The 13,076-nt window shown below is 36.3% G+C and overlaps 1 protein-coding gene across 2 annotated transcripts in view; it reads left to right on the forward strand.

The window, feature by feature from the left end:
• The window catches only part of SHANK2 (SH3 and multiple ankyrin repeat domains 2), a 318,764-nt gene that overhangs the window by 195,913 nt on the left and 109,775 nt on the right, over nt 1–13,076 (forward strand). The window lies entirely within an intron of this gene.

Below are 13,076 nucleotides of genomic sequence, written 5' to 3' on the forward strand. Positions count from 1 at the left end.
TTTTAGAGAGTAACCAAAATTAATGACTTTTTCTGCAATCGGAAATATCTGAGGTCTAGTGCTGTTTAGTAACCATGGAGAATAAAGCAAATTACTTTGGCTTGAAATTGAATTGTTCTAACAGTGCACTGTAAATACAGAAAAGAAGCAATGGATGTTATTGCAGTATAAATTACCTTATAAAAAGGACTATATTTAAATACTCCATTCATACCAACAGTACCTCCACGTTTGATATTTTTGAGGATTTTTGGTCAGTATTTTAGGTTTTGGTTAAATAGTTGGTTCTCCTTTTGTGTGTTACTGGGCAGTTAGCATCAAAATAATGATTTGGGATTTTCTTCCTCTTCCCCTCCACAACCTTTTCATGACCAACCAAGGGATGCTATGATTCTGTTCAACTGGGTACTGAAAATAAATCTTTTGGGATGGATTGATCAAGTCTTGTCTGTAAGATCTATTGATTTAGTTTTATTTTATGCTTCCTCCTTCCCTCACATATCTATATTGGGAAAGTATTTGCTGGTGCTACATTTATTTCAGCAGAACCGCTCTCTTTCCATTGGGGAGAGGGTATAATATGCAGCTTTTTTTTTTGTTGTGTGCCTTGAAATCCCATGGTGATTGAATTTAAATAGTTGCACCACTTCTTCGCAGTGGAGCAATGAAAGAACGGGCTTTGCAGGCTCCTAAAGTAAATAGATGTGCTTTTTTATCTCTGCCTTCAAAGTACATTTCCCTTACTGTTTGTTTACTTAAGAATAAGCATTTAGCAAACCATTAAAGACCAGCTTAAAAATTGTACTGTTGTGTTCTCTAGGCAAGGATCCTTTCAAAACTATCATTATTGATGTTAGGTGGGGCTTTTTAAACAGGGCTTTATTTTTAGAAGTTGATTTCTTTTTAGGCTTTTAGGAAGTATGAATAGTCTCTATTGGCAGATTTCACAGATAGATTTCATGGTGAATAATGTGCAATTTAATGGAGAGCATTACAGAATGACAACTATGCCTATGGATTTTTTTAAGATCTCTGAAGGGATGCAAGAACTCGTTCTGCACAAAGCTTTACTGCTTTTTTGGCAAATGAGGGAAGAATGATAATTAATTGTCTAGACAATTTACTCCTAGCCTTAGCATAGAAGAGCAGTTAAACATGCACATCCATTGCTGAATCAGGACGTTAATCCATACTCCAGCATATCTGTAATTAATTCCAAAAGAAGCCATTATTACATGCAAATCAAATCCATTTCTGTGTAATTTATGTTCACCGGGGTTATTCCCTTCTGAATTTTGCAACTTATTTATGAGGAAATGCTAATCCTGAGAAATGACAACTTTGCTGTTGCAGAAGACTTTTGTGTTGGAGAAAGGCAGGATTTTTTTCTATTTTACGACAACGTGCAGTGCCCGGTACTGACTGTGAGAGAAAGCCATCTTTGAAGGTATTTACAGTGATGCAAAAGATATTGCTGCTGAAATATAAGTGACTGGTCCACCTGCACTTCTAGGAATGCCAAACTCCTTTATTTCTTATGTCGAACTCAAAAGATTTCAATTTACGTGGTACAGTTAGTCTATCTTAGTGCTAAATGATTTCTCCCCTGACTCTAAAGTTTATGCTGCCATGTGTAAGTGCCACCTCAACCATTTGTAAGTAATATAATGCATTCATCATAACTGTCACATGGATAATAAAAGAGTTAATGGGCAACTAGAATCCTAATTAGTCCCATTTATAACACTTGCAGCAAGTGACAGGCTTCAGAGAAGGGAGAGTCCACTTTGGCAGGGGGCAAAATGTGAGGGAGAGCAGATGTTTCACTCCTGCTTGAGGAGGTTCAGTGGCTTGGGATCATGGAGATAAGAAGAGTCTCACTCTGGAAAGGCAGTTTTGACAGGAAGATAAATCCTTTCTTTGGAAGCAGGAGAGATCAGGAGGGTAGAAGACAAGGCATCATTTCTTCATGTGCAGTTCTGGTCTGGAATCTTCTGAAGGGAGTAAAACTTCAAAATCAGCTACGAAGCATAGTGATAATTCAGTGTTGGAGTTGATGCGTGTTGAGCAGAACAAATAAAAGATCTATACAGAAAAGGAAGAAAAGATAAATGGAGTAGGTATTAGCTGGAACAAGGCTGGAATGATATCCTATGACTGAATTTTTATCAAGTTTACAGGTTTTCTATATTAAATACTTTAATACTGATCTGTCCAACCTGTACAATTAATTTTAGCATGAGACTTCAGACATTAATGTTGCACTTGCCTTTGGAAACAGTGTTCATAGAGTCTTCGTGGAAATTTCTGACTGTATATGGTTTTTCTCTTTCCTTGAAACCCAGTCGTGATTTTGTGATAAAAATTGTGAAGTGTGTAGTGGCTTTCCTGGATGAGCACAGATCAAATGGACTGGAAAAGTGCATGACTAGTTTTAGAGCTGAAAGACTGAGGTAGAGACAACTGTCATTAGATATGGATTTTCATGAGCAATTCAATGGATGCCAATCCATGTCACTTTTTTCTTAGCTTTGACAAACAATCAGAAAAAGAGGATGGTTGTGATTCGGCTGTTATAACCCTATTTGTTATTTTTCACTATTTTAGCTGATGTTTTCTTGAATCGTGATATCTGCCAAATTAAAAAGACAAATAAAAGTAAAGCAACATATTAGAGCAAGTGCTATCCAACCTAATAATTGCAGTTTCCATTAGAAAGGGATTTAAAAACCTACAACTATCATTAATTCCAAAGCCTTTGTAAGTCACTGATAGTTCATCAGTGACTGGATTTCTACACTGCACCTGTTCAGGTTTGTAAATGTTCGGAGAGTTCTGCCTTGAAACATGACTTCAGGAATTCTCTAAGTTGGGGGTGTGTTTTCTTTGGAGATTTGCTTTGCTGACATACACAAACTAACTCTCTTTGAATAAAGAAATCCATTAAACTGGAAGACCTCTTTTAACTCAAGAATAGTTTTTTGGGGGTTTTTAGTGTGGTAGGATGTAGACTGTCTTTCCAGATTAAAACCCAGTGGGTTATTAACTATTTGCTGTTGTTGTACTCATGAGTGTGCAGCTGTTTTGAAGGTGTTGCATGATTTGATATGTGTTTTTATTTTGTGAGCATATCTCATACAAACAATAATGTTATAATATCAATACTCATAAAGCACAGTTAATTCTGCAATATTTTACCAGAATAACACTTTTGTTCTCTAAATGAGGCATTGAAATTTGCATTATTGAGCCATAAAATCTCTTATTTTTCCAGATAAATGGAAATGTTATTGTCTTTGGAATAGCATGGCTGCTTATTTACATTCCAGTTAAAATGTAAACTAGACAAAACTGGTGAATTATTCGTTTAAGAAATCAAAAGGCAAAATTCAAGGTTTAGTTTGAAGATCAAAAGCAGAGATGGTAATAGAAGAAATTTCATCATTTTGCTGCAGAACTCTTTGGTTGGTACTTATAGTAAAACATGCAAAGTGGTCTGTAATATAATTGCCTGTATTTTTTTAACCTCAAGAGCTTATACAATTTACTAGTACAAACTTTTCTTCAAGTAGTGATAGGTGAAAAATAGCCATTTTATTGCAAACATCATTATTTTATCATTGTATTAAAGATATCTATGCTCTGACTATACATAAAAAAGAGCAATAAACATTTAGGGAGACATTTAAAATATCTGAAATATTTTAACAAGTTACACACACAAGTAACTTCAATATTTAACAGCAGGTCATGTGTTTGTTTTATTCCAGCTCTTTATGCAAACTTCAAATCCGATCTGGAAAGCAAACTTTTAACTTTATTGTTGCAGTTTAGACTATAGCAATTATGAATATTTTTGGCAAGCATAGCATTGTTATGCCTTACATTGGTATTCAGTGGCTGGGTGAATTAGTGGTTTTACAAAGCCATGTGTTTCTGATTTAAATCCTTTTAGCAACAGAGAAACCTTCCCATCCTCGATAATCTTCAGTAATTACCCAGTGGCTGAGTTTTCTCTTATTTCTAGCGTGAACTTTGCTGGCTTCTACCACCAGATAGAAATCTACATTATTTCTTTTTTCACCCTCATGGGGACCATGAATTTTTTTCTCCCTTGGAAATAAAGGGAGGCTTTGTTGGTGTCTTTTTAATAACATAGATTATCACATTGCAACTGAAAGTTTGCTCATACCCTCCTGGAAGTGTGGATCCCAGCTCCATGCAAGACTTAGGAAGAGCCTCCCTAGTATTGTGTGTAGGAGGAATAGAGCAAACCCAACATTATTCTTACATATTCCTGTGCTGTGTTTGCCTCTCACACTTAGAGGTGTGGACAAGAAGAGTAAGGTCCTGTCTTGCATTAGGGATTTTTTGGTGCCAGCTTGGCTGCTGCTCCTGCCCATGCAGAGAGTCTCCCCTTTGGCAGGAGAACAGCCAGCCTGGGAGCTGTTCTGTTCCTAGACAGCATCTAGTCCAGGTTTTGGTTCAACTGTACAAACAGGATTCTTGCATCTTTTTAATGAGGAGACATTTGCCAAAGCTGCAGTAGTACTGCAGTGTTTGAGCATATATATATATATTTATATATATGAGTCCCTGCCCATAAGGGGGTTGGAACTGGATGGTCTTTAAGGTCCCTTCCAACCCAAACCATTCTAGGATTTTATATATATTATATACACACCTATTCTGGCCACCATTATTTTTAAATCTGTATATTTAATTGATACATAGTTTGATTTAACCAACCATTAGAGGAAAAACCTTATTTCTGTTAACTCCTCATCCTCTTGGTGTCATCTGCAAATGATGTTTATTAAGCACAAGCAAACTCCTGATACTTCTTCAAATGAAGGCTGTCGGAGTCCAAAGAAAACTTTCTTCCTGTTTTGCTTTTGGAATTCTTCTGCTTAAGTGTAACTGCAGATGTACTGGAGAGTTGCGACAGTGGGGTCTTGGAAAAGGAGCAGCTGTGGTACAAGTGTTGAAAAGTTTTATGTATCTGCACAGTCTGACCAAGTGGATTAATTTTTCACTTGATGGAGAAGTATTTTGCTTTCTTTGCTTTTCTTTCCACTTAAACTCGGTGAGTGAAAGTTTGGGTTTGTTTAGGGTTTTTTTCCTAATTTATGTTTTTAGTGGATGGTGGCAGCTGAATGAAATTGTTGGGCCTTTGGATCTTCACAAAAACACTACACACAATTATTTTTGATTGTTCTTTTTATCTGTTCCTTACATGCCGCCTCTAACCTGTGGGAAGTGATGGTATTCCAAATGTGCTCAGTGTGATCATAAAAAGGATGAACAAATCCTGTTTTATTCTAAAAATACATTAGTAAGACTGTTGCCTTTTCAACATAGATGGAAATGGGTAGACAAAAAATAATTTAGTTCTTAGAAGAGCTCAGTTATTCACACATAAGCAAATAACATGCTTGAAAATAAGACTGAAGAGAAGACAAAAACTAAAACACTTTGCTTTCCAGGCTGTGAGCAAAACCGGCAATCATTTTCCTTTAGCCTTGGTTCTGTATGAGGTGTATATTGGGCTTGTGTCCCAAGGTGCAAGGGAAAATAGTGATATTTATCTGATTCCCAGAAATTTAACAAGTAACTGAAACTGAGAACTGATTTTTGTGCTTCTTTGAGAGGAGGATTTGGAAGGAATTATGTTGATAATGGCAGCAACAGTCAGAATTAGCTGTGTCCATTCAGTTCTCTGCTTTCGGTTTTAAGGCATTTGGACCTAAATACCACAGTATTTTAAGAGAATTTCCTAGCCTTTCTATTCTGAGGGATTCTGCCAAAGCTCCTGGGACTGTGTGTGGAGTGTGGAGCTATCCATAGGGAGTTTTCTGGCTTGTAGTGAATATGAAAACCACTATGTCTCTGACTTCCTACTACAAAACTCTCCAAAAATAGCAAATTTGTATGAAGATATACAAAGGCTTATATTTGGATAAGCTGCTTAATATAAATAACCAGTTCTTGGCCACCTAGAAGCCATCCAGTGGCATCCAGCCATCTTGGCCATCCAGTGTTTCACAGAAAGCACAGCCATGGATGGTCTTCCCTCACACAGAAACCTCTCAGTCCTCTGCTCAAGTAATACAAGAATATTCCATCTCTTTGATTTTTAGCACTTAGGTGTTGAGATTAGGTATTAAAAACTAACACCCCAAATAAATAACTGCCTTTTTGCAGTATGGTTCGACGATTACCAGGAGACATTAGATTAAAATTAATTTCTCCGAAGCCCGTTAGCTTTTTTTAGCCTCTTGATACTATGGAAACCTGGTTGCTGGAATGGAGCTAAATGAAAAACAGTGCTTGTGCCTGGTATTTTAGGGGAGAAAATGCAATTTCTTTTAATTGCAAAACTGGAGGTGAAGAAAAGCAGATGAATTGTTTTAAACGGTGGAGAATGGGGTGACAAATTCCTATTGTTGAAGACTGCAGCAGAACTGATCTATAAACCTGGTATTTTTCTTTTCTTTCCTTTTTGCCCCTTTTTTTTGAGTAGGTGCAAGCATCTTAGCAGGAGAAATATCACAAGGAGGTATATTAGGGTTTAATTATTTATTTATTTATTGACAGTTTTCTTTCTCTTATTCTGAGACTGGCAGTCAAGTTGTGTGATGCTGAAATGCTCAGTTCACCTGCTGATTGTATTTCATGAACCACAAGTCTGTGCAGAGGTTAAAAGGAAGATGATTAACATCTTATAATCATATGCTTCATGAGCAGTAAACTTCCCCTCTCTTCCTACCTGTTCCTCCCCACCCAAAATTTCAGGTTTTCTGAAGAAATAGCTTCATTCATGATCCCTAACTAGGCAAATATGTATTTGCTATCATCTCCCCATACAAAAAAGCAAATGAAAACTCTATAACTTGACATATAGTGTATTCATTTAGTTTTCTTCACAAGTTTTCCTGAAAATCATAATCTTTTAACCTATTCTGTGGAATGAGGTTCCTAAGCTCTTTTCAATGTTTCAGAGGGGTTAGATAAATCACTTTATGTTAGTACACAGAACAGGCTCCCCACTGCTTTTGTGTGGGTGATAGGAGCTGCAGAAACACTTGACTTAAGGAAATTCTGAACTTTTGGATCTGATCTAGCAGAAGCTCTGCATTCCTTTAATTATTTCTTTTGTATTCAATCTTTCTATCTTTCTTTCTTTATCTATCTTTCTATAGAAGAGCGGGTTCAGATTTAATCCATTAATTACTCTAAAAAGCAGGAGAAGGCTTACTTCCCTGTTCCTTTTCTCCTCCTTCTCTGACTGTAGATATAAGAAAAAAATCACAAACTTCTGCCCTGCCTCTCAGTTTAATTTGGGACCTTACACTTTAAAGTATGTATGAATAGTATAAGGATCTGTATTCTATGGGAGAAAATAGAAGTGATCCCAACATGAACATACAAGGCAATATAGTTTGACAAATGATGTCATGAAAAGCTTGCTGATGGTGATACATGGAAATGATCAGTGTTGGAGGTTGATCCCAATAAATGGGTGATCATTCCACCCAGAGCTGCTGTGCTTCTCCAAAAATTGTGGTGCAACTATGCAGGAGGTGAGGGAGAAGGTCATGGCAGAAGAAGACTTTCCAAGGAATTCCTGCCTTGTTTTGTTCCTCTACAAAGCATTCCCTGTGGCTTGTGACTGCAGGACTCATCCAATTTATCTAATAAGCAAATTGAAATATACTTCAAATCAATTAGATCAGAAATAACATTTTATATCCTAATGTGACACTGATATGAATCTTTGCAGAGACTCTTGTATATTAACAATGGAGAATAATAATCCTTTGTCGCTATTTCATTTTGCTTCATACGTTCTGGCAGTAACTTGGGGAGCCAGATTTCTAGTTCTCCTCATCTCGTGGTACAAAGTTTTCACTTGTTACAAAAATATTTGTTCTTGGTGAGAGTTTTGCATGTCAGTTTTCAAAAAAGGAATTCCTGTGCGGTCTTCATGGCAAGTGGCACCCTTTCTGTTTTGGAGTCTGGATGGGGTTGAACTTTAAGGTTTTGTTGATCAGAGCACTGAAAATTGGCCATGGAAGATTTAATGGAGTTTTTCAAGATTAGGTAAACAGGGTGATAGGATAAAAGTAGGTAATGTGTCTTTATTTGCTGATGAAGAGAAAATTTAAAAGCGTGTAAGTACATAAAAAAAAGTCATGGAAGAGTTTATTTACAGTTGTAACCTTGCTAAAATATGTGAGGAAATGTGCAAAGCTCAGGCTTTGTGCTCCCCAAAGCTGGGTTTATGAGTCAGATACCAAAGTCCTGCCTTAATGATGTTGTATTTTATTTAAAAGAAATATAAGCAGCAAAGTCCAATAATCCTTTTTTGTTTCACAATGTGAACTTCCCTGGTATTTTTATTGCCATTCTTTCTTTCAAAACTGTTCTTCAAAATTTTTTTTTAGAATGGACTCAACCTGTAGCTTGGCTTTTCAGTGTTAGATAGATTTGTGAGGGGCAGCAGTCGTTGTTGACAGACTTGCAAGTTGTTAACTGCATTTGGTGTTTTTATTTACACTGAGGGCGATTATGACTCACTTTCACTGCTAAATTAAAGAGAGAGCTCTTTTCAAATGACCAACAAAACATTTATTGTAATCATTTTCTTGAAGTTTCTTGTTATTTTTGTATATAAATATGCTTTATTGACAGTAGCTATTATGGAGCTGGCTTGGACAAAAGCACATAGATTGGGAATTGAATAGAAGTTGTGCTTTGCTATTTGGTTCCCATTGTTCCCTGTGCATTTTTAGAATAGTTTTGAGATCTTTGATAGAAAACAAGTATACACCTAACGAAGTGGTTTTCTTCAGAGCTGGAAATTATGTAGGCACCTATTATCCAAGACTCAAAGACTAGGGATATTTATTCCCAATTCTCTTTTTTTTTTTTTTTTTCATTTTTTCTCATTTTCTGCAGTTTTTCTGTTTATTCTCTGTATCCCATGCAAACCTTTTCAGAAGTGCTGTTTGGAGTTCAGTCCTCTTGCTTTTTTCTTATGGTGTTGGGTCTCCTGAAGGTTTGGATTGAGCTGTTTTTTTCTAGATGAGTCTTGTTCCACCTGTAAAGGTGTGAGAACCTCAGTATTGAAAAATGTTGCTTCTCTTTGGCAGCTCTGAAGTTAAAGAGATATGACTTTGTCCCGTCTGGTAGCAAATGATGCGACCCAAAAGTTAGATTCATTTTGTATAGATTAGGATCTATTAATGTGATGAATGTTATTAATGCTATTAATGTTAATGTTGTCTATCACTGGAATAGAAAGGTTGTATGGACAGGTTTTTCCATCTCTGCAGGGTTTAGTTGATAAATTCTTGTGTTTAACAGGAAGTGTTTGGAACATAAAAATATGAATGTCACAATATATGACACTGTTGTAAAACTCATCAAGAATACATTTTTCAAACAGGAATATTGCCACCTTCCTGACATTACAGAGGAACTTTTAATAAATGAAATTCCTCCTTCATTTGCATACTAACCCGTGTCTAATTGCCAGATTAGTAGTGAGGCTTAAGCTTGACTCTCTGAATATTAAAAAACATTTGATATTTCAAGTCGTTTTCTATTCTCTGTTTTGCTGCTTTTAATGTACAAATGAATGTCATTAATCCAATTTACATAATTTTTTTCTAAGGACCTTTTGATGTAGTAAGATGTAAAAGCTATTTATTTCTAATTTTTTTTTAGTGATGATCTTATGCAAAAATGCTGCTGCCAGGCAATTATGCACCCAGAGAGTTTTCAACACAGTTACTCATAATAAACATCAGATCACTGACACAATGGCAGTTTTTGGGAGATGTATGATCCCATTCTAAGCATTAACTTTCAAATTGGCAGGATTGTGCAAATTCACATTTTAAAAAATGCTGTTTATTCACTGGAGAAAAGTATAGAAAACTATATAAAGGAAGATACTAGAAATATACAGGTAGCAAACTTCTAATTCTTGCTTACTTGTACTTCAAGTGTTCATGATTTTTTCACTATTTTTAAATCCAGAGATATTTTCTGTCATTATCCTAGAAAAATAATAGTTGAAAATAAAGCCTTTCCTCTTTAAACATTTTTGTTATTAATCTGTGTTGGAAGGGACAACATAGATACGTGGTTCTCAACATTTCATTAAAATCTCATCGTTATCTTTAGTTAAATCTGGTTTTTCTTGGGCTCTGGCAATAGGGAGAAATATATAATATAAACAGTACTAAACCTGGTGCCAAACTGTTCATGTTTTGAGTTGCCACTGAGCAATGACTCAGTAGGAAGCTTAATTTTTTCAGTCATACTTGTTGAGTCTGTTTGTATTATTGGCTAATTCCTCATATTTGGTTTGACAGTTGTCTGGCATTTTTGTCCTCAAAAGGTCTTAATGGAAAAATATCAGTAGTTTGTTGCTTTTTTTGCTTTCAGTCTTAGGTTTTGGGTTGTTGATTTTTTTTCCTTCTAATATTTAAATTTCATCATTTTCTATAGATCAGAAACCTGTTTTTCCCCCTCCTTCTGATTTTAGTTTCCAGTCCAGAGGGTTCTGAATAGAGAAATACTGCCTTCAATAAAATACGCCATGTCTGCACAGCAACTTAGTTATTGTTCTGTAATAATATCTTTGGAAGAAATGTCTCTTTTGAATTATTATTTTAATTAGTTTTGATCCACTTTGGTTACTGGTCTCTCCTGTGCTTACAGAGAACTGTCTCTCAACAGAGTTTGCTCTGTAATTGTGGAAAAATTGCATATGGTTTTCTAGTTGTTGCAAACAGAGTGAGATGCTTTGAAGGTTTATCTTGTCTCACACATGATTTTATAAAGCCTTGTCCCACTGGGCTGTCCTGGAGGCTGGAGCTTGGAGGAGCCAACTTCAAATCCCAGCTTTCTCTGTAGTTATGGGAAAGTTCCTGCCTGTCTGCTCTTTCATATCTTAAATATAAAATGGGATTTTTAGTCTACATCATTTACAGACTTGTGTGTTTTATGTGTTTATGCAAACTTAAGGTAGGCTCAATAAACAAATCCCAAAGGATCCTCCTGGTCTCTACAAGCCCTGTCTGTTTCTAGCACAAGAAGGATGTAATTTTATTTTATGCTTTCAGTGTATATGATCTGTATTAACAAGGTTTACAGTGATGTCTTACTGCCCTCTACTCATCTTTGATAAGTTAAACTTGGAGTATTTCACACTTATTTTGAGTAAGATTCTCCAAGTAGTGGACGAATTCTCAGAAAGGCAGAGACACCAAAAATAGGTAAAATGTAAGTCCAGCATACTTTTGTCAGTCTTGTGCTCATGAGGGAAAAAAATCAGGAAAGAAAACCCTTATATATGTGATCACAAAAGTCGAAAGAGATGGGGAGAAAACAAGAAAACTGGAAAAAAGTGATTACAATTTGTTTTTTTCTCTCAGTGTACTGAGACATTTTGATCTGGTGGTTTAACACTCTGTGAGGTATTTTGTGATGCAGAGTAAAGCTTCAAGATATCAATCTGAGGATGAGCTTTGTATTTGCAAGTTAACAGCTTTACTGAATGGCTCTGTTGGGATTTTAGGATATTAGAGCTGGTTGAAAGAAGAAGGTTATACTTAGACATAGAATTAGAGAAACTAATTTAAAGTGTAGTGTTTACTAAACCTACTTTGCAACGTAGAAAATATATAGCAACTTACTTAAAGAAGGAATAAAGACTATCCAAGTCAAAATAAAATAGTAATTTTTTATTCAGAAGTTAAAATTATGGCTTTGTAGATATGATTTCTTTCTTAATGACTCCGAACCACAGCTGGGTTAGGTCTGGTTGTCTCAGGCTGGGGATACAAATGCTTAGGAGACAATTCAGGCAGGCATGTAAGTTGAGCTGGATAAATCCAGTCCATGTCTTTCCACATAAATAGTAGTGGGAAGCCAATGGCGGGACATGTTTTGAAAAATTAAACATTTAAAAGTTGCCAGATTTATGGCTTTATATCAAGGCACTGAATCACTCAGAGATCATCAACAGTAAAATACGTGAGTAAGACTTGTAACGTATTGTTTGTATGTGGAAAACAGCATAAATCCAGCACTTCCTAACATCTGAGAATCCTGACCAATCTTTAAAAAATAACTTTGGTTTTCTAAATTTCTCACTTTTGAAGGATTTTTGATTGTATTTAATTGATTGCTATCTGCAGATTCCACACTCTCCTTATATTCTCCCATGTCCTGTCATCTTGATGTTAATGCCACAGTTACTGTCTGACTCCTCTATCAGTTGCTGTAAGGTAACCCTGTGGTTCAAGCAGAGATACCCAAATTGGTGCACCTTAGCTCATCCCTAAAATTACCTTCAGAACCCAGTAGTACTCAGAGGTATTGCAAAATGATATTCCAGATCCCTGGAAGTGCTGTCACGTTTTCCAGGCATTCAGGGTTCCCAGAGACATGTGGTCCAGACAGATCCCTTTTCCCTCAGCATTACTAATACCAGTGGTAGCATGAGCTGGATGGAGCTGCCTCAGCCACCATATGTATCCATCTCTTCAGGCTGTTCATGTTTTATGGCAGCTCTGGCAGCCTGCCAGGAGTTTTCTGACTAATGCAAGTGATGGGGAATAATAATATTAACCCTTTTGTATCTTAGCCAGCCATGATTAGGATTTTGTGGAGCAGAGCCTCCCCTGCTCACCCTTCTCCTCCTCTGTGCCCCTCAAAATGTATCAATGAAGGAATCTTAGGAAGCCTAAATACAGACGTGGATGTGGATATAAGCTTTCTCAGGAGGTGAGAGGGTAAAAACGGAAGATGATATGATTCTCCTTCTGACATTTTTTCTCAGCAGTTTGAAGAGATAATGTGTGATTCTTTGTTTTCCCCTGTTCTGCTTCCCTGCCAAGGTCAAACATGAATGGCAATGACGGTGGTTAATGCTGACAACCTTTCTCCAGTCTTGTCTGTCTTCTACAAGTGAAAGGTTTGCAGTAGCAATATAATACAACAGTGTAAGGCTTTTACTTGGCTGAGCCAAAACCTAATGTTTCCTAACTTCTGCATGG

This window comes from Neopelma chrysocephalum, unplaced genomic scaffold (assembly GCF_003984885.1).
Source record: "Neopelma chrysocephalum unplaced genomic scaffold, ASM398488v2 Primary Assembly neopelma1_381, whole genome shotgun sequence".
Taxonomy (NCBI): Eukaryota; Metazoa; Chordata; class Aves; order Passeriformes; family Pipridae; genus Neopelma; species Neopelma chrysocephalum.